The sequence below is a fragment of the Elephantulus edwardii genome, unplaced genomic scaffold (genome assembly GCF_000299155.1).
Source record: "Elephantulus edwardii isolate Elephantulus edwardi_28Jun2011 unplaced genomic scaffold, EleEdw1.0 scaffold00007, whole genome shotgun sequence".
In the NCBI taxonomy this organism is placed as follows: Eukaryota; Metazoa; Chordata; class Mammalia; order Macroscelidea; family Macroscelididae; genus Elephantulus; species Elephantulus edwardii.
In genome coordinates this window covers 8276089-8298677 of record NW_006399757.1, presented here as the reverse complement: position 1 = coordinate 8298677, position 22589 = coordinate 8276089, and the positions used below count along the sequence as shown (strand labels likewise).

Here is a 22589-nt window from a genome sequence, read left to right as displayed (position 1 = left end):
AATATAGAAATAATCAGTGGGACAGAATGAAATTTTAATTTTATGTTTCTTAAGGTGTAAATAAATGGAAAATAGTATAGTTTTATGCATAAAAACTCATAGCATTTCTATTTTATGTATGTATCCAGAGAATTTTTAGAGAAGGACATCTTCAATAAACAGAGTAAAATAATTTTTGAATTAAAAATGCTTAGCACTCCTTAGGAAAGAGCTCTTTACAGGATTATACAGAATTATGTACCTCATTTGCAATGGTTGGTGTCTCAGCTACCACGTAATGTATAATAGAATTACTTCAAGTGGGTGACATCGATGAACAGAACTGCATTTTCTCATAGTTTTATAAGCTGTAAGTTCAAATACAAGTTTCAGTTATGTTGATTCTTTCTTTTTATGTATCTCCTAGTTTCCAATGTTTGCTATTCTTGACATTTATACACACTTACTTTCTATACATATATATGATTATATATTCTATATATTTATAGAAATTCTATATGTACTTTCTGGAGAGAGGATGGAAGGCACCCAAGCGTTGAGGACTCTCCTTCATAGGGTCGCTATGAGTTGCCTGCGACTCGACGGCACTTAACAACACAACAACATATGAAATCTATACATATCCTGTAGAAAAGTCCTCCTATGATATTTTTATTTTGCCTTCTTTGTGTCTGTGACTAGTCTACTCTCTTCTTAGCTCCAAAGTCATTAGGGTTAAAAACTCATCATACAGGGAGCTCTGGTGACCTAGTGACAAGAAGCTGCACTGCAATCCCAAAGGCATGCAGTTCGAATCCACCAGATACTCTGCTACAGAAGGATGGGCAGTCTCCTCCAGTGTCAGTTGGATCTGACTCGACAGCACACAAGAAGAAGAATAAAAATAAAATAAATTGTCACACACACAAAATAACAAAACAAAACAAAAACAAAACAAGACAAAACACCTTCTCATCCTGCATGGATATCTTTTCTCTTGGCGCCAGCATTAACACACGAAAACAGAAAAACTTTATTTAAAAAAAAAAGAAGAATCATAGCCACAGATACAAAAGCCATAATTTCAACACATTTTTTGGGCCACAATTTAGTCTGAAACAGTTAACCAGTGACAAAATGTGATAAAAAAAGCAATTTTTTTACTCTCTTGGAGATCCTCAATTATCAAGGCAAGGTTTTCTGGGAAACTAAAAAGTAATTGAATTAAATGTGTATTAGTTTTGTTATGTGGTAGTAACCAATCACTTGTATGCATCAGAGAGTTGGACAATGACCAAGGAGGATAGAAGGAGAATTGATGCCTTTGAGCTTTGGTGCTGGAGAAAAGTATTGAGGGTACCATGGACTGCTAGGAAAGCAAACAGATTCGTCCTGGAGAGGGTTAAACTTGGGCTGCTCCTTGGAGGCAAGGATTCTGAGGTTTCATCTGACATACTTTGGTCATGTTGTAAGGAGAGACTGGTCCTTGGAGAAGGACGTCATGCTTGTGAGGGTGGAGGGCAGACACAGGAGGGGAAGGCCCTCTAGGAGGTGACTGGGGTAATCGGGATGGGTGTGTCAGAGACAGTGAGACTGGCACAGGACAGAGCAGAGTTTAGGGCTGTTGTACATAGGGTCGCTATGAGTTGCAAGTGACTTGATGGCACATAACAACAACAAAAACAATATGGTAGTAACAGCAGTTTTTCCTAAAGTCTTGTCATAAAAGAATATTTCAATGTACCAGCTCTAACAGGATGACACTGAAAATTGGAGCAGCACAGAGTCAGAGGCACTGATTCACCATTGCAAAAAAGAGCAAGGAGCATGTGGGAAAGGCCATACTTGACCGTTACTAACTTTACAAAGGTGAACTGTCCCTGACAACAACATCAATAACACAAAAGCAACTCCTAGGAGGTCAGACATACCCTCCCATTTATGTACCTTTTTTAACTTATCCCAACACCAATCTTACTGCTTTCCAGTGTCCAAAATCTAATGCACTAGCTCACAGAGCACAGATAATCATATTAGGAAAGTCAAATGATTATTCTTCGGGTTAGTAAAAGAATGCAATTACTCAGTCAAGACAGCTTCCAAAATATGTTCACAGATACTTCTTCTTTAGGCCAGTTTTACAAAGTTCTCAGTCCTGTCAATTATGGCCTCCTCCCTCCCACCACACATTGTCCAACAGACTTGGGCAAAGTTTCCTAGTTCTGGTTCTATAGAGTAGTAGTCTCAAGATCCACTCCATCTCCCTTCAGGTTTCTGGTTCTCTACTGTGACTGCTATTGCGGCTGCTCCCATTGGCCCTGCTCTGACTGGACAAGAATCTCCTAAAGGGCTTGTTACATTCTTTTGCTGCTTCTTTACCGGTGGTGTGGTTTCAAATTCTGCTGCAGAATTGGCTCAATGTAATGCAAGACTAATCAATCCCCTTGTGGACTGATGAGACTTGCCAATCTCCTGGTGGATAGGCTAACATATCCTATTAACATATTACTCTCCATCCACATGGCAAAGTCAGTCAATGGCTAAAGAAGCCATTATGGACAATAAACACTTAACACCACAACCATCATGATTCATTGGGATTAAAATTCCACACTTGGGACTTGATGATTGAGTGGCCTCAGTGTTTTCATCTGTAAGACTAGAATAAAAGGTATGGATCTCATATCATATTGTAGGAAAAAGAAAAGCATCCCCTGGAAGGCAGAAGCTGGCTCTCTCTATTGGTTGGGTCACCAGTGTGCTAGGAACTGCACCCAGCTATAGTGTTTCCCTGCCTATTGAACATTTTCACAGAACTTCAACCTCAAATAAGGCCACTTTGATTGTGATGAGTCAAAACAAATACGAGTCTCTAATTTTGTATAAATACAGATAAAAATGGCATGGTTTAAACCATCATCATCATCATCATCATCATCATCATCCTCATCATGCATTTCTTTTTGGCTAAAATGAGTGATTAAAATTTATTTATCAACTACAAATTCAGTTTTATTTTAGTCTTCTTGCTTTTAAAAATAAGAACTAAGATTCATAATAATAGCATTACCACCTCTTTGGGACAACATCAAGTTTGGAACAAAGTTCCACTTCTTTGAAACCTGTCCAGATAACCTAATGCAAGCACCAACTTGCTAAGACATGTTTCCTCATGGTGTGTGATCTCCCACCTTGTAGCAAAGTAACAAATTCAACTTTGAGTTCAGGCATGCACCTGACACTTTTTGACTGAATGTGAGGATATAAAGAATAAATTACTCAAAACATGAAAAGCACCTTTCCTAGTGCCTCACGCCTAGTAAATATTTTAGAAAACCCATTATCTATATGGGGTTTTATACTTTTGAGCAATATGGAAGCTCTCCAGAGGACCACAGCTGGGAAGTTTTTAGGTGCCAGTGATGTAGTTCTGAATCCTAGCGATCATATATAAAAAAGAATGAAACACTACCGAGTTTTGTATTTTCATAATTGCTTGAATCCCCTCTTGTAGCCACAGGGTCAATCAATTGCTTTGAATGTCTACTCCTTTTTCACGGATCTACTTTGCCAAGCATGATGTCCTTCGCCAGATACTGGTCCCATGTATGAGCTGTCTCTCTATCCTTACTTCTACACTCACTTCAAGGAGCACTCTGGCAGTATTTCCAAGAGACGTATGTTTATTCTGACAATCCACATTACATTTAATATTACTTACTGACACAATAATACAAATGCATCAATTATTTACCCTCACTTAGTCTTTGTTCAGCTTTCACATGCATAAGAGGCAATTGAAAATTACTGGGCAATGGCTTATGTCAGGCACACCTTGATTAATATAGGAGATCTCACTCACTTTTTACCATCCAGAGAGAACATCTAGCTGACCCCCCATTAAATTTCTGAAGCTGTAAATGGCAAAGGAGATTACCCGTCTCTCTTCTGAGGAGCTGCTGCAAGGAGACAAGAGTTAAAATTCAGATCCCAGTGAGTTGTGTTCCAGAGGCTGTGTATTCACTCTTCAGACCGCTGTGCTATGTGTGATTCATCATCATTGCTGCTCCATGTCTCTCATCAGGAAGTGCCTTTATTGGCTCCTGGGATCCTGAATTTTGTCTTGATCTATGTTTAAATAAAAACTCTTTCCCCTTAAACAGCATTAAAATCAATCCTTGATCTTTTCCATTTATGTAAAGGCTTGTTAGGTGAAAGACCTTCAGATTTTCTTTCTTTTACTACAACTTTCCTCTTTTGATCATGGTAAAATTCTCTTTTATCCTTTGAAGTCTCATTGACTGAAAATACTCTGGTAAGGAATGCTAACTTAGATCTTTTGCAAGATTAGGTCACTGAAAGACAAGACTGGAAGCAGTTCTAAGCTGGCCCTTGGAAAAGGGAAGCCCAAAAATGACAGCCCAGTTTTAGCCTTATGTGAAAACCATCTAACAGCTAAAAACATTCTAACATATCTGAGACCTTCAACCAAAACTGATAATGGCACTGAAAGCATCTTTGACCTCCAAAGTAAAAAAAAAAAAAAAGAGAGAGGTTAATACACATTTAGGCTCTAGTGTCAGTGCCTAATGCACTCACTTTCTAGTTGGTCCATCATAATAATTTGTGTGTGCTCTTTAGTAAAGTAAGATCCTGTTTACTACATGTTTGCTTTAGGCCAGAAATTCTAATCCAATTCTTCTCATACTGTTTCTGTGGGTGATGGTATCAAGGAGATAATAATGTGTTCTTTGAAAACTAATTCGAAGGTCAATTTTGGAATTGTTGTAAGTATTTTCTTGTAGATTCACAAAGGCAATAAAATAGCTGGAAAAATGTGGCCAACAACTTTTTAATATCCTCTGTGATGAAAACAAAGCAGAATGTTGTGATTAGGTTTGGTTTAAGAGTAGTTTAATGATTCTTAGATAGTGCTGACTGTTTAGATCTTAGTAAGCTCACAGTTAAGGTAGTTTAATTCACCAATGACTATACTAGAGAAAAGTGGGTAGCCTTCTTCCTTTATGATTGATAACCTTGGAAACTTGGTATCTGGTTGCTGTGAGTTGGAACTGACTCAATAGTAACAAGTGAGTAATAATTTTTGGAAACCAATTCGGTATCTTATTAAATAGTGTATTAGGTGGGAGAATGGTTAAACACTCAGTTGCTAACCAGAAAGCTGGTGGTTTGAATTTATCGAGTACTTTCAGAGAAAGACATCGTAGTTTGGATCCATAACATTTAGAGCTAATAGGCAGCATTGTGATAGAATGAGAAAAGACTGAAGTTATTAACAATTTCATCTTCAGTCAGGAAATCAAAAGACAAGTTGTGTTGGGAAAGTCTACCATCAAAGATGTCTCCAGAGCACTAAAGAACAATGATATCAGTCTGGAGACTATACTATACCTTATCCAGGTCATGGTTTTCTCAATTGAGAGCTGGTCAATGAATAAGGATGACAGAAGAAGAATTGATGCCTTTGAGTTGTGGTGCTGGAGAAGAGGATTGAACATACCATGGATTACCAAGAGAATAAATATGTCTGTCCTGGAGAGAGTAATACCAGTTTGATCCTAAGAGAAAGGAATTTTGAAGTTCCATGTCACATACTTTGGACATGTTGCTAAGAGGGGTCAGTCCTTGGAGAAGAGCATCATTTTTTGAAAGGTAGAGATGAGTACACGAGAGGATGACCCTGGATGAGTTAGATTGACACAGTGACTATGGCAATAGCATCAGGTATGTTGGAGATGGTGAAGTTGGTTCTGGATAGAGCAAATTTTGAACTGTTGTCACAGGACCGCTATGAGTCATAATTGGCTTTATAGCACACTACAACAACATGACATACAGAGCAGCTAAATAATCTTATTTGTCTTAATTATAATCTCTTACTTGTAGTTTTATTGAATCCTTGGTAGGATTTTTCTTTCATCCTCATTGAATTTTTCATCAGTTTGATGTTGATACTTTAAAAGCAACATTTCCTAAAATGAGAGCAATGAAATAATCTTGTTGGTAGCTGTTTAGTTGATTCTAACTCATGACAATGTAACATCTACATGGCAGAATTCTTCATAAAGTTTTCAAGGTTGTAACCTTTGTAAACAGATTTCTCCTTTGTCTTCCTCTGAATCTCTGGGTTCTTATCGTATATCAATCTTTGGGCTAGTAGTTGAATATTTAATCAGTTGTGTCAATCACGACTCCCAGTGAAGTGTCACAGTGTTATTATTTGTTGGTATGCTGTTGATTCTGACTCATGATGACTTCATGTGTCATGTGTGCATAAACATGTTCTAAAGGATTTTCAAGGCTGTGACCTTTTAGAAGCATGTTACCAGGCTTGCCTTCCAAGATACCTCTCGGTGGGTTCAAATTATTCACTTTTTGACTAGTTGTCAAATGCTTAGTCATTATACTAACCAGGCAAATGTCATGTAATGCAAAGAAATATTCACTTATTGCCCTTACTGCCAAAATTTAGGTGAATATACCAAAAGAAAATGGACCACCATCTATACTCTAAAACTGGATGCAATATTTTAAAAAATATGTGATAATAATAATAATAATTATTATTATTTTAAATATAATCAATGTGATTAATTTATAAAATTAAATTTTCTTTAGAAAGCATAGATTAATGTCCTTTCCCATTCTAATATTTATTTATGCATTTAATAGAAAAAAGAAGACATATACTAAGACTATAATATCCTAGTTTATAGTAACTGTCACAAAATTAATACATATAATCTACTAATACATATTAAAATATGTTCTCTCATTTGATTCTTTTAACAGCTTTGTGATATGATTATTTAAGATCAATTTTGCATTTGAGAAACTTGGGATTAAGAAATGTTAAATAATTTTGGTTAAACTACACAGCTAGTAAATGATACCTACCAAGGTCTTCCAGTTAGTTGAACATGACTCTATGGAATAAAGGAAGATGAAATGTTTTGATTGATCAAAGAACATTCTTAACAAAAACAAAAACAAAAACAAACAAACAAACAAAAAAGAACATTCTTATATCAGGGAAAAATTATCCAGAAATAATAATAATAAAAAAAATTTAGTCTTTCAATAGTGAATATGTAAGTTCTACAAAACAGAAATAATAATCTCCTTCACACTTTGTGCCTTATGTAGCTTTTATAGACTCAGTCAAAACCTATTCCATACATATTAAAATATGTTCTCTCATTTGATTCTTATAACAGCTTTGTGAGATAATTATTTAGGTTAGAAAATCAACATGAAAATATGGTACTAAGGGAGAGAAGAAGCCAGGTCACCAACTCTGGGTCTCCATTCCTAAGAAAGTTCCCAGCATTCTGCAAAGGCTCTGTTGACTAAAGCAGAAGTGGCACATTTCACTTAGCCATGGGAGAAGACACAAGTACACTGCTAGAAAAGATCATCAGCAAGCAGTAACCACTCAGTCTTGAAGAGAAAAAGTCATGAGTAAGATTTCTTGGAAATTCTCAGGTTTCCTCAGAGGGTTTGCAAGTGGGAAACATCAACTCCCTGTACTCCACATAATATCAAGATATCATCAGGCAGGATCAAATACTATTAAAAGTAATATAAGTCTTCTAAAGAAGCAGACCAGATAGAGGACCTAATGAGTACCGCAGAGAGTTGAAAGCAGAATAAATATGCTGAGTTCTTGGAGTTCCAAAAACTGGTACTGAGACTTATAACTTGTTAGTCAAATTTGTGTCTTCTAGGTTGCAACACCCCCATGATACATCTTTAAGGATATGTACATGTACAGCCAAGCACAATCAATAAGAGTGCATCTGAATTCCAAAATCAATCTTCATAATAGTCTATGTGTTTCCTACTGCCAAAGGGGCCCTTTAGAGTAGTGAGAGAAGATCTTCACCCTGAAACCCACAGCGTCCCTTTTCAGCAGGAAGTAGCTAAGAGAATACGCCGTCCCCTTTTCCTTATGACTCAGGGTGAAGTCTCTCTCAGGGAGGAGTGATAGGGAATGGCAAAGGATACACTGACAAAGAAGATTAATCAGAACTGGCTTTGACAAGCACTGTGGCATTTGGACAAGAACAAACTGGGAGGAGGGTAGAGAGAATAGTGCAACAATGAATGAGTGGAAGCCCAAAATCTCTGTAAATGTTTATGAAAATTAATAAAATATAATTATAGAAAAAAAATATGAAAGAAAAAAAACAACAAAAACTGGTACTGAGGAAGATTCAAATGTTGGGAGAAAGAGTTAAATACATAAGTAAAAATAACACAAAAGGGGAAAATCATCATAAGACAGTGAGTATACAATCAATACAGTACTAGAAACACAGAAAATAACGTAAACACAATCTAGAATATCAAGATTGAAATTACAGAAATTTTCAAGATGGTAGAGTCACAAAAAACAGAATAGAAGAGATGGGACAGAGAATCAGTGAGTTATAAGACAAGAACCTAAATGAGAACTTGTTGTTGTTGTTGTTAAGTGCTGTTGAGTTGCAGGCGACTCATAGTGACCCTATGAAGGAGAGTCCTTGACGCTTGGGTGCCTTTCATCCTCTCTCCAAGTTCATAGGGTTTCCGGAGGCAAGCTATTATGGAAGTGGGTGCCACTCCTCCTTCCATGCTTGTTTAATCGGGGAGCTCCACCCTACTCAAATGAGAACTTACAAAAGGAAAAAAAACCCACCAAACAAACAAACAAAACCCAGTGAGAAGACAGAAGGAGAATGAAGGAAATATAAGAATCATGTGCCATGGCATCAGGTGAAACAACATACATGTGGTTGGATTTCCAGAACAGGAAGGTAGAAAAAATAGTAGCAACAAAATAAACCACAAAGAAAATGGATGAAGTGTTATTAGTAGAAAACTTTCCAGATATCATAAAAAATGAGAAATAAATGAGATTAGCGAATGAAAAACATCATTGTCAAACGTTCCAAAATCAAAGACAAGGATAAAATACTAAAAACAGTATGAGACAAAACAATCATCTAAAAGGAGAACGAATTAGACTAAGCTCTGATTTCTCAGTAGTAACCATTCAAGAAAGAAGACAATGGAATCCTATATGCAGAATATTGAAAGAAAACAATTGCCAGCCAAGGATCCTGTACCCAACAAAGCTGTCTCCTGAATACAAAGGAGTAATTAGGTTATGTGCAGAAATGCAGGAACATAAAGAATTTGTGAAAAGTCCGTCTAACAGAGACAGCAGAGGAACATGGATAGACCAAAGCAACCAATAACAACAGAAAAAAATGCAGCAAAATGCAGTGATAAAACCTAGCCTGTCAATAATGATACTTATTATTAATGACTTAAACGCACCAATTAAGTGAAAAAGAATAGGAGAATGGATAAGAAAATAACGCCCACCAATATGTTGCCTACAGGAGACACATTTAAGAAATGAGGAGAAAGATAGACTAAAAATCAAAGGTGGAAAAAAATATACCACTCAAATGGTATCCATAAGAAAACTGGAATGGCAATACTGCAGTACTAAACTCTGATAAAATATACTCAGGGAAAAAAAGTACACTTCAGGATAAATATTACTGTAAGAGACAAAGAACACTACAAAGTAAAGGCATGATTAATGCATATTAGATCAAGAAGACATATCCTTAGTTAATATCTACACACCTGATGGTAGACCTACAAAACACATAAGACAAAGGGTACCAGAGCAGAACAAAGAAATAGAGAACATCACCAGATGTACAAGAAGACTTGTACATACCACACTCATCAAGATAGGCCAACTCAAAAGAAATCCAACAAAGATGCAGAAGAATGAATCTACTTTATCCAACAAAAACTCAGTTTATTTTCTTCTCAAGTGCACATGGTACATTCTCCAGAATAGACTGCACATTAGGACACAAAACAAGCCTCAAAAAGTAACAAAAATTGAAGTAATGCAAAGTATCTTATCATAAGACCACAATCATAAAGACAGACATTAATAAGAGGATAAAGGAAAAAAAAGAATAACCATGTGGAAGCTAATTATCATCTTGCTTGAGCATAACTGGGTTTTAGAAGAAATAAAAATAGAAGCTAACATTTCCTTGAAATGAACTAAAAATGAAAATACATCATATCAAAACCTCTGAGATATAGCTAAGGCAATTCTCAGGGGTTAGTTTTTAGGAATAAGCAAAACATAAAAAAAAGAAAGGAGGAAAAAAGAAAGAAACAAAAACCACCCCAAAAAATCAACAAAACCTTAAATCAATACGCTAGGTAAATAGAAAAAGCACAAAGGCTAATCACACAGCCTCTAGAATGAAGGAAATTATAAGGATAAGTGTTGAAATCAATAGGATAGAAAATAGAAAAATGATTGAAACCATCAACAAAACCAAGGGCTGATTCTTCAAGAGAGTTAATAGACAAATCACTGGCAAATTTAATGAAAGAGAAAAAGCCATAAATAACTCAGATAAGAAATGAAGGAGATGATATCACAACAGATTTAGCCAAATTTAAATCAATAGTACTGATATCTGCTGTTAGGGACCTCTCCAGAGTGCTGAGGAGCAATGATGTTAGTCTAGAGACTAAGTTGCAACTGATCCAGGCCATGGTCTTCACAATTATGTTCTATGCATCAGAGAGATGGACAGTGACCAAGGATGACATAAGAAGGATACTTTTGAATAGCAGTGCTGGAGAAGAGTAGTGAAAATACCATGGATGCCAGAAGAATAAATAGGTCTGTCTTGCAGAGGGTGAAATAATAATACTGGGATGATTAAGTATAAGAAAAATAATATATTTAATAATATTAACAAAGAAAGAATAAGAACCACATGATTTCATCAATTGATGGAGAAAAGGCCTTTGGGAGAATAAAAAAATCCAATGTTCTATTGGAAAAGTCTGCAGTTAGAGACCTCTCCATATTATTGAGGAGTGAAAATGTTGGTTTGAGGACCAAGTTATGTCTGCTTTAGGTTGTGGTTTTTCCAAACACTTGTAATGCATCTAAGAGCTGGACAATGAATAAGAACTACCAAAGAAGAGTTGATGCCTTTGAGCTGTGGTGTTAGAGCATGATTCTCAGAAAGATGGTGGTTTGGCAAAGGAGAGGGAGAACCTCAACCAGGTAGATTAACACAATGACTGCCACAATGGCTCTAGTGTGTCAGTAAGTGTGAGTGCATAGAACAGGACAGGGTTCAGATCTGTTGCTCATTGGGTCACTGTGGGTCTCACTCTACTTGATAGCATCTAACAAGAATAAAAACAACAATCTGGCTTGAGACTGCTGAATTAAACCTGGACTTGAATTGTGTAATACTGTTTTCTCCTCCCACCCCCGAAACTATTTCCCTAATAAACCTCCCAACTGTGAGTAAAGTCTGTGAGTCAATTTGCCATGAACATTGGATCCAATGATTGGAAAACAGATGCAAGAGCATTTTGGGTTTCCTGTCTGACCATGTAGCTGTTTATATAGTACTATGGCTAACCTTGAGAAGAATGGGAATCCAGGAATACTTGATTGTGCTTATATTAAACCTATAGTTGGACCAGGAAGGAGTCCTCAGAGCAGTGCAAAGAAACACTGGATGGTTCAAAATAAAAAAAAGGAGTATGACAAGGATGTGTCCTATCTCCATACCTTTTCAATCTGTATGTGGAATAGATCATTCAGAGGCTAGACTTTATGAGGTAGAATGTGGCATAATAATTGGAGGAAGATTCATCAAAAACCTGTTGATACGCAAATGACACAAACTTGCTTATTGAAACTGAGTAGGACCTGAAGTATTTGCTGCAGAAGGTCAAGGACTGTTGTCTTCAATATAGATTGAAGCTCAATATCAAGAAGATAAAGATTCTCATCACTGGGCCAATTAGCAGCACCCTGGCAGATAAAGAAGAGATTGAAGTTTTTAACAGTTTTAGCTTAGTCTGTTCCATGATCAACACTCTTGGCACCAGCAGTCAGGGAAAAAAAGACAAACTGGAAAAGAGAAATCTGCTGTCAGGGACCTCTCCAAAGTGCTAAAGAGCAACAATGTCATTATAGAGACTTAAGTGCACCTAATTTACACCATGGTCTTAACAATTACTTTCTATGCATCAAAGAGCTGGACAAGGACCAAGGATGACAGAAAAAAATCCATGCCTTTGAGCTATAATGCTGGAGAAGAGTATTGGACATGCTAAGAGAATAAACAGGTCTGTCATGGAGAGGGTGAAACCAAGTAACCCCTTGAAGGCAAGGATTTTGAAGCTCTGCCTCACATACTTTGGACAGATGGCCAGGAAGGATCAATCCTTGGAGAAAGACAGTATGTTTTTGAGGGTGGAGGGACAGTGCAGGAGAAGAAGGTGCCAGATGATATAGATTTACACAGTAACTGAAGTGAGGGTGGCAGGTGTGTTGAAGACAACAAAACTGGCTCAAGATAGAAAGGAGTTCAAAACTATTGTATATGGGATCACTATGCAAAATCTATGCTTGGACCAGGAGGCAATCATTAGAACAGAGCAAAGAAACACTGCATGGTTCAAAATTGGGAAGGGTGTGTGCCAAGGATGTATTCCATCTCCATATCTTTTCAATCTAAATACAAAACAGATTATCTGGGAAGATGGGCTCTATGAGGAGATATTTGGCCTCAAGATTGGTGGTAGACGTAGCAACAATCTGTCTTATTCAGATGACATAATCCCACTTGCTGAAATTGAGGAGGACCTGAGGAGCATGCTGCAGAAGGTCAAGAACTACAGCCTTCAATATGGATTGAAGCTCAACATCAAGAAAACAAAGATTCTCACCACTGGGCCAATTGGCAGCATCATGATGGGTGGTGAAGAGATTGATATTGTCAACAGCTTCAGATTGCTTGGCTCTACAATCAACACTCTTTGTACCAGCAACCAGGAAATTAAAAGATGAATTGCATTGTGAAGGCCTGCTGTCAGAGACCTCTTCAAAGTACTGGAGAGCAACAATGTCAGTCTGGACACACTAAGGTGTGCCTGATACAGACCACGGTTTTTGCAATTACTTGCTATGCATCAGAGAGCTGGACAATTACTAGGGATGATAAAAGGTGAATTGATGCCTTTTAGCTGCAGTGCTAGAGAAGAGTACTGAATACACCATGGACTGCTAGAAGAAGAAACAAATTTGTACTGGAGAGGTTGAAGACAGGCTGCTTCTTGGAGGCAAGGATTCTGAAGCTTCATCTGACATACTTTGGACATGTTGCAAGGAGGGATCAGTCCTTGGAGAGGGACTTGGGAAGTGGTGCTTGGGAAGGTGGTGGGACAGTGCAGGAGAGGAAGACCCTCTATAAGATGGATTGATTCAGTGACCGGGGTAATGGAGATAGGTGTGTCAGAGACAATAAGATTGGCATGGGATAGGGTAGGATTTAGGGCTGTTGTGCATAGGGTCACTATGAGTCGCAGTTGACTCCACGGCACATAACAACAACATGAGTCACAGGCAACTTCATGGCACATAACAACAATGTGAATATTACTGATGGGGGAAGTTACCCTTTATGAAGCAAGTAGTAGTTCAAGTCCCCATTGTTATGTTACATCTGATATTTTTTCAAAAATAAAGTATATATGAATGATCATATGCAAACAAATAGCAATTTTTTAAAAAAGTAATTGAAGGAAAAGAGATTTCCTCAAACTCAATATGCTTTAAATGAAATAAAAAGAAAATACGATACTAAAGAAAGATGTGATGAAAAATGATAAATGATATTATTACTCTCTATAAAATTCCAGATTCCCAAGGTGTACTCTGGACTCTCCTGCTGCTATAAGATTTTCCGTATGACCTGTTGAGGCTATTCCACCTTATGGACAAACACAGCATCCTGAAGGCAGATTCTGGGAAATGGGAACAGATTGTATAATATTTAATTCACTTTTTGGAAGGGATCACATTACTACCTAGAAGAAAAGCTCTGAGTAGAGCAGGTCTTTTGGACTGAGGATCTCTGAGCTGAGGAGCTCCTATACTCAGGAGAATACTGATATCAAGATAACAGAGATCTTCAAGATCCACTGGGATAAAAAAAAAAAAAAACCCAACAAAAACGACAAGAATGTTCTCATAGACCTAACATACAGAGCAAATCTCCCCAAGCTGGTGCCTAGAATGTGGACAAGCATCCTAAACTATGAAAAAATAAATTTGTATTTGTTAACGTGTCCTCCCACCCCAATTAAATTATTACTTTTGACCTCCCAGCTTATTTGGATTTAATGTACCTTTAAAAAAAACCTCCTCAAAACTATTTTTTTTTTGCCAATATTATTGCTCCTCTAAATGCAGCTGCAAATAGATTCCTCCCATCCTACAACCATTACACATCCATTCAAGCAGGTTTTTTTAATTCAACAAAATGGTTTTTCATTATAATATTACATGTCCTGAGTGAGCATTGACTTTGTGTCTTTCCTAACAGATGACCATGAAGCCTGACACAGGTTGCTTAGCAACTGCCTTATGCCCAAAAGTAGGAAAAACTCTTTGATATACTCACTCTGTGTATTTTCCCTGATTTATTTCATTTGTGTTTAACATGGTAGATCAAACAGAATCATTAGAATCCTCCTAATACCCTCCAGGGAAGAAGAGCTCCTCATCAACTTTACGCTAAAGTACCCAGAGATCAAAACAGCTTACAGGTCAGTACAGAACAGTACTGCAGAGTAAAAGAACAATAAAATAGAGTGTGCCTGTTACCAAGGGCAAGAGTGTACATTTTCATCAGTGCTGGCACCACAATGTCCTTTGAGTCTTAAAAAAGAATTCTCAAAACTGTTATTCAAACTCTCACTCTTTCCTAAATGATAAAGGACTATTTATTACCCTCATGTTGTTTGCAAAAACGTCTTTGATATTCTGAAGGGCAATCCATTGTTTTAATGCATGATATAGTGTAATTCATCATGTAGGAAAAACAATACTAATCACTCCCTTGTTTGCATCAACTATCACTCTTCAACCCTCATTGTATCTGATCCAATCTAAGCTCATTTATATTATCCGTGACTTGTTTGTATAGAAATAAGTCAACCAAAGATAGCGTGCAGTGGTTCTGCATCTCAAAACTGTAATCCACAGAAAGGGCCCTCAGTCTAACATTTGAATATGACAAGCCTAGAAACTTAAAATGTAATTTTAGAGTTAAGATGCATAGTTTATATTGAGATGTAATGAATTAAAAAAAAACCCACCCTTAAAATACTAGAAAGAATAAAAGGATGAAAGAATTGTAATGGAATAAATTTTTTTTTGTAGATTAGACTTTTTGGTAAACCCACAAGTTAAATATTTTCTGCTTCCCAGAAATCTGTAAACTTTCATTATGCCAAACCAAATAACAAATGAAAAACCTTTTTAATTCATGGAAATACATTTTTAAAAATAGTTATAAAAATAATATTTCAATGTTCACCCTACATGGCAGATTAATTTTTAAGATGGTTTAAAAGAATTTTTAATAATTTTAATGAAAATCATCTAAGTGTCTATGAGGGGTGGAGAGTAATTAAATAAATTATTGTAATTCACAAAATAGACCATTTAAAAATAATCTCAACAAGCTAAAAAGTAGTATACTCTGATGCAATTTTTGTTTCCTTGTTAACTTTTTCTAATGTGCATCTCTATATATCCCGATAGTGAAATATTTTCAAAGTTAATTTTAAAGTGAATTATGTACTAACTTTGAAAATATGCATACAAACATTGCTATAAAATCATAGAAACCTTTGTCAAATACAAATATTAAAATGTGAAACAATTTTCCCCTCTGAGTATATCATCTAAGTCTATACACTTAAAGGTAGTGTTTCAGTGAAACAAACAAGGGAGAGAACTGGAGGAATATATGATTAGGTATTATTGGTATGACAAGAGTCCTGATTAAGAGCTGTATAGTAAAGTGCTCTGGGAGTTGGGGGGATGGAACTGTATAACAATGGAAGAACTTCTTTTCCGAAGAAAAAAGCATGGGGAGGGCAGGGAGGAAAATGTGCAACAATGAATGAATGGAAATTCAAGTTCTTTATAAACTTACAATAAAATATCAATTTAAAAAAGGTGGCACTTCCATCTCTCTAGTCCTCTTCAGTTTATGTCATGGCAAAATGGCAGTTTTGGCATTCATATCATGGATTGCCAAAGAACAAATAGGTCTATCTCAGATTGTGTAAAACCAGGTTTCCCCCTGGAGGCAAAGATTTTGAAGGGTTGTTTCATGTTCTTTGGGTATGTGGCCAGGAGGTACCAGTCCTTGGAGAAGAACAGCGTGCGTGGAAAGGTGGAGGATCAGCGCAAGAGAGGAAGACCCCAGATGAAATGGATTGACATGGTAATTGGGCATGTGTAGAAGCCAGTGAGACTGTCTCAGATAATGCAAGTTTCAGAGTTATCATCCATAGGGTTCCTCTGAATCACAGGCGACTTGATGACACCTAACTATAACAACAACAATAAAAGACTTCAGTTATATTCCTTTTTTAAAGTTTCGTTTATTCTGAAAACATTGCCCCTTAACTATATGTATTCACTGGTTCCAATTTTGTTTTTATATTTTAAAAATTGTTTTATATTGGTTTGCTTACACAGTTCATATACATTGTGTTTCACACTATCCTTCATTCTCATTGTATTTCATACAAACATTCCCATCCATTATGTTCTATAAAATTAAACACCATGACCACCATTGCCCTTTCTTTCCAGACCCCCCCTGGACCTTTCCCATTTCCTTTACCACTTCCCTCCACCAACCAAATTGTGCAACCCTAGGATTATCTTCCTGTCCATCCTCATCCCTCTGTTCCAACCCTCCCCGCCTTGGATCCTCATACATGTATTAATAGTTATTTATTTCTACAATAATGATCTTCTGTAGTATTTGCCCTTATGAGACTGACTTAGTTTGCTCAGCATAATGTTCTCTAGTCCCTTCCAAGTTAGGTAGTAAATGTCAGAATTGTTGCTTGTGAGTACTGTGTAGTATCATCCTAGGAACGTACCACAATTTCTCAATCCATTCGATTGTGGTTGGATATTTGGGTTAGTTCCATATTCTTTTGATGGTGAATAATGTTGCTATGAACATTAATATACAGATCTCCATTTCTGTCTCAGTTCTAATTTTCTCAGGGTATATTCCTAGCAGGGGAATAGCTGGGTCATATGGAATTTCTATGTTCAGCTTTTTGAGAAAATGCCAGACTGCCATCCAGAGTGGTTGTACCATTTTACAATTCCACTAATAATGTGTCATGTGAGAGTTTCTATCTCTTTACATCCTCTCAAAAATTTATTGGTTGCTGTGCTGTTAAACTTTGCCACCGTTACTGCGGTGAGAATTTCCTCTTCACAACTTTCATGCCTTTTTACTCACCAGAGCACTTTTCCATTTTCTTAAAACTTCTTTATACTAAGCCAGCAAGACCATTATGCATGCTTCCATTAAAATTTTCCCTTTGGAATTCTTCTCAAAATTTGCCATAATTTTTTATTTGATCTCTCAGCTTTGCATTTAACTGGCCCAGAAGATGTCCTCCAAAGTCAGTGTTCAGATTGGATTTTGGTCTGTGGACTCTTCTGGGAGAGATGAGCAGTGTATTTATGGTCTCTAGAAGTCTGCTGGACGGTCAGCTAACGGTTGCTTCCTACCTGAAAGTACTTTACAACAGCAGCAACAAGCTGTATCACCAGTTAAGGTTCATTCATTTTTTTTATTCTTATTTAAAAGATATAACTTCTTTAAGTTAGCTTATATTAAAGAATTTTTTTTGTAAATAATTTGGTTTGTTTTTATTTTATTTTTTTTTAATTAAAGGTTCTCTGACAAGACTAAGACAAGTGTATGACCAAGAAACTTATTTGCAGTTTACTGATTGTAGGGTGTATTTAAACATATTTCGCTGCATAAAAACCTGTGTACTTATGGATGTAATCTTAGTAGCAACACTATATATATATATATAGTAGCAGCAGTCAAGAAATCAAAGACATTGCATTGAGAAAATCTACTGTTGTCAAGGACTCTCCAAAGTGCTCAAGGGTAGTGATGTCAGTTTAAAGACTAAGATGGATCAAAATCATAGTCTTTTTGGTTACTTCCTTTGTATCTGGAAATTGAACAATGAATAAGGATGACTGAATAAGAATCAATGCATTTGAATTATGAAGTTGCCAAAGAGTATTGAATATATCTCAGCTTGCCAAAAGAGCAAACAACTGCATCTTGGAGGAAGTGCAACAAGGGTGCTCCTTAGAGGTAAGGATGGTGAAACTTCTTACATACTTTGGGTATATTGTCTGCAGGGATCGTTCTTTGGAAAAGAACATCATGCTTGAAAAGGTAGAGGATTAACACAAGAAAGGACAACTCTCAATGAGATGGATTGGCACTGAGTGACTGTAACAATGGGCTTGAGCACGGTGGAGGTTGTGGAGATGGTGCAGGATATGGCAGATTTCTGATCTGTTGTTCCCAGGGACATTATGAGTCATAGTCAACTTGATGACCAAGAATGGCAGTAGCAATAACAACAACATATATAATATCTCTAGAAGAATATGCAAGGAATTAGTAAGAGTTCTTACTTTTCAGTAACTTAGGGTAGGAGGAGAAACACTTCTTACTGTATATCCAGGTGAACTAGATTGGAAAACATTCTATTAGCTTTGTTTGCTAAACACATCTGACCATAAAGAAATTTTCACACATAGTAACACACGAACACAAATGTGGTAATTTCCAGGAACTTCATCAACCTTCAACAACAATATCTTTACCATGAAGATGATGCTATAAACCATTATTAGTAGCTTTAATCTTTCTTACAAAGTTTTCTTGGAATTGGAGCCTGGCATTTTTTTTTTTTAAAGAGACCTTTTTGGATTTCATGTTAATGGAATCTGCATGAACTCAGTAATACTATAAAGTCGGTTGGGAGGAGCATTGCGAGGATGAAGTTAGGATTCCTGAACCCATTACTAAAGTGTTATCGTTCATCTTTTCAGGGATGGTTGGGTCTAGATATTCTCTCCGTGGTCTTGGAACATTCATCATTTTATTCAGCAAATATTTCTTGAGTGCTTTCCATGTGTTAAGCCCTGCCTTAAGTGCTGAGAATACAGTAGTGAAAAATTCAGAAGTGTGCTCTGCTTTCCAGGAGCAAAAGAAATAAGTGACAAATGTTTAAAGGAAATGAAAAAAGTGTATGCAAAGAGAATATTACAGGTGAGAAGGTTGACAGGTTGGGATACACTGACTATTTAGTGAAACTGGTTAGAAAGGTCTCTGGGCAGGGTCACATAGATTGAAACCTGGAGAACAGAGTTGACCCCTGATGTCAGCATTTGATGTGGATAGTTCTTCCACAGCTAATGACCTTTCTTTAGCTTCAAGACTCCCGAGTTGTGATGATACAGTGTGGTCTTCCATCTGCTTTTCCCTTATGGAGGCATTCAGTTTTTATCTTTGTATTCTAAGACAGCCCTTCTGTTTTACTGATAGATATTATGTCATCCTATAGCAAGCTGGTGCTTCTTTCATTTTAGGAGGGCTGTATGTTTCTACATATTTCCATATCAACCCAGTCTTTTTATATAAATGATGAACTCTTTAAAGATAAACTATTTTTTTTTTTATACAGAGACAAAATCAACTGCAATCCACAAATTAGAGTAGCTGTCTCATTGTGCAGGTTTTTCTATATTTTGATGAGGTTTCTCATAAGCAGCTGAACATTGCCTTAAAGGATTTGGAAGGTCATTTGTGTGACATTGATTTCTGCATTTTCAAAGAATTTTAACTTTTTCAAGTTATAATATTATATATATTTAGAGAAAAGACTCTGGTTAACAGCAATAATAGAAAGATCCTTGCATTGACAGAGGCAATGTTTTTAATTTGGTTACCTTTCAAAACAGCCATGAGTGGTAACAGTAGGGGTATATTAATCTAAACAATTTAAATGTTAATAGACTAGCAATCATGTTTATACATTTATGTGATTAAATCTAAAGTGAACAATTTCTATTCTACTATAAATCAGTTTCTGCATGTCTGTTTAGATGACTGGGAGTGTTAAACATTTATAATTATCATGTAGCAACCACTAGAAAGGTATTATGAGAAATGAAAACAAATATTATGAAACATAAAACAGAATGCTACATTATAATAATATCTATAACCCATGTTTTGTCCGCATTGTGATTAAATACACAATAGGTGAACCTCCTCTACAAAGTATGTGGAAGGGATACAAATTATTTGTGCATGTAGAAGTAGTTAGAATTTATTTTTCCTCTGAGGTTCTTTTTATTACTCTTTTTTAATTAAAAATAATGGATAACTAAGCTTTCTTACAGAAAAATATTCTTATAAATATTAGAAATGCATACAATGATGAAATAAAAAACAATGCAATTATACTGATGACTGAGAAAATAAATGGTAAGGAGTTGAAATACCAACTCCAAAACAGGTGGTTAAATCTACAAGCTGCTTTGATGAAGAAAAAAAGAACCATCTCCTCCCATGACAGTTACCATCTCTAGAGGATCCTCATGAGACAGTTCTGACGTGATAGCGACATGTTTTCTTGTGTAAGTAATTATTCAGGATTATACATTCACGTATGTATACATCCTCCCGCTCCATAGGTGCTGCTGTCAAGCTGATGATCGTTCATGGGGATTTTCCATCTGGTTTCTGAGGCTGTAAACATTTACTGGAGTAGGCTGTCACTCTTTCTTCCTCAGAAAGACAGATGGATTAAAACTGCTCACCTGCTCAGTCTCCACTGCCCCTGCTCACCTGCTCGTTGCACCTTTTCCTTGGTCACTTTGGAAGAAGAAGTTGCTGCCCTGGACATCACCCCCTGCGTGGTCTTCCCCTCCATCGTGGAGTCCCGGCACCAGGGCATCATGGTGGGCATGGGCCAGAAAGACTTGTACGAGGGCAATGAGGCCCAGAGCAAGAGGGGCATCCTGATGCTACAGTACCCGATAGAGCAGGCCATCGTCACCAGCTGGGACGACAAGGAGAAGATGTGGCACCGCACCTTCTACCATGAGCTGCGCGGGGCCCCCCGAGGGGCACCCCGTGCTGCTGACCGAGGCACCCCTGAGCCCAAGGCCAATCGGGAGAAGAAGATCCGGATCATGTTCGAGACCTTCAACACGCCCTCCGTGTAGGTGGCCAGCCAGGCCGTGCTGTGGTTGGACACCGGGGGCTGCACTACAGGCATCGTCATGGACACGGTGCCCATGGACGAGGGCTCTGCGCTGCGGCAGAGGACCTCATCCTGCGCCTGGACCTGATGGAGATCCTCACTGAGTGCGGCCCTGGCCTCACCACCCCCGAGCGAAAGGTGGTGCGTGACACAGCAGGTGTGCCCCCTTGCCCTGGACTCGGAGCAGGAGATGGCCAGCGCCGTGTCCCTGTCCACCAGCTGTCCGAAGGGCAGGTCATCACCATTGGCAACAAGCACTTCCAGAGTCCAGAGGCCCTTCCAGCCCTCCCCCACGAGACCACCTCCAACTCCAGCAGCAAGTATGACGTGGGTACCAGAAGGGATCTCTACACCCACACCGTGCAGTCGGCTGGGATCACCTCGTACCCAGGTATCGCCGACAGGATGCAGAAAGAGCTCACCGGGCAAGGGCCCAGCATCATGAAGATCACACGCCTGCCCTGAACGCAGGTACTCCGCGCGGATTGGCGGCTCCATCTGGCATTGTTGTCCACTTTCTAGCAGACATGGATTAACAGACGAGTAGGACGGGTCGAGTGTCTCCATCATCCACCACAAATGCTTCTAAACAGACGTCCCGCATATGCCCGCCTCCTCCGAGTGCAGCCTCCCACACACCTCATGCTAGCCTCTGAAACTGGAGAAGCCTTTGCAAAGAACTGTCCTTGAAGCCTCTATCACGAAATCAGCACCGGAGCTAGACCTTGTTGCTCATCTGACCTTGTATCACGTTGCCTGTTCTCTCGATCTATGTCTAATACCCTGTATGTATCTTTGATTTCAACCTTTAGCTCGTGTGATCCAGGCCACTGGGTGGCTGCGGCGTGGGATGACACGGTGTGGAGAAGGCCGTTGACTGGGCCAGGGTCCGCCTCATCGATCTTGTGGCCTGAAGGGGATTCATGGCAGAGCTGACGGCTCCAGGACCCCCAGAGGCTGCAGGCTGGGAGCAGTGGTCTTGACTGCTGGCCTGGCCTCAGGAGGTTGGAAAAATTCAAGCCTTAGGACCTGATTTGGGTATCACTTGCCTTGAGTTGGAAGATGGTTTGCATTGAAACCTGTAACTTGTATTAATCTTCTTAATTTATGTAAAGTTTTTGTATGAAATTCTTGACTCTAGAGATGGCAGATTTTGGGTTTTCTACCATATGTGCAAGCATTAGACCCTAGCAACACCACCTTGCACATGAATAAAGCACTGCAGTGAAAAAAACAAAACAAAACAAAACAAAACACAACCAGAAAAAAAAACAAACCCCACAAATAACAACAACAGCAAAAAAACCCTGCTGACCTTTTGGTGA

General features: G+C 37.9%; 1 pseudogene; it reads left to right on the top strand.

Annotated features, from left to right (window-relative positions):
- The first annotated feature begins 20923 nt into the window (after positions 1–20923).
- LOC102847643 lies at positions 20924–21954 on the top strand (annotated as a pseudogene).
- The last annotated feature ends 635 nt before the right edge of the window (positions 21955–22589 follow it).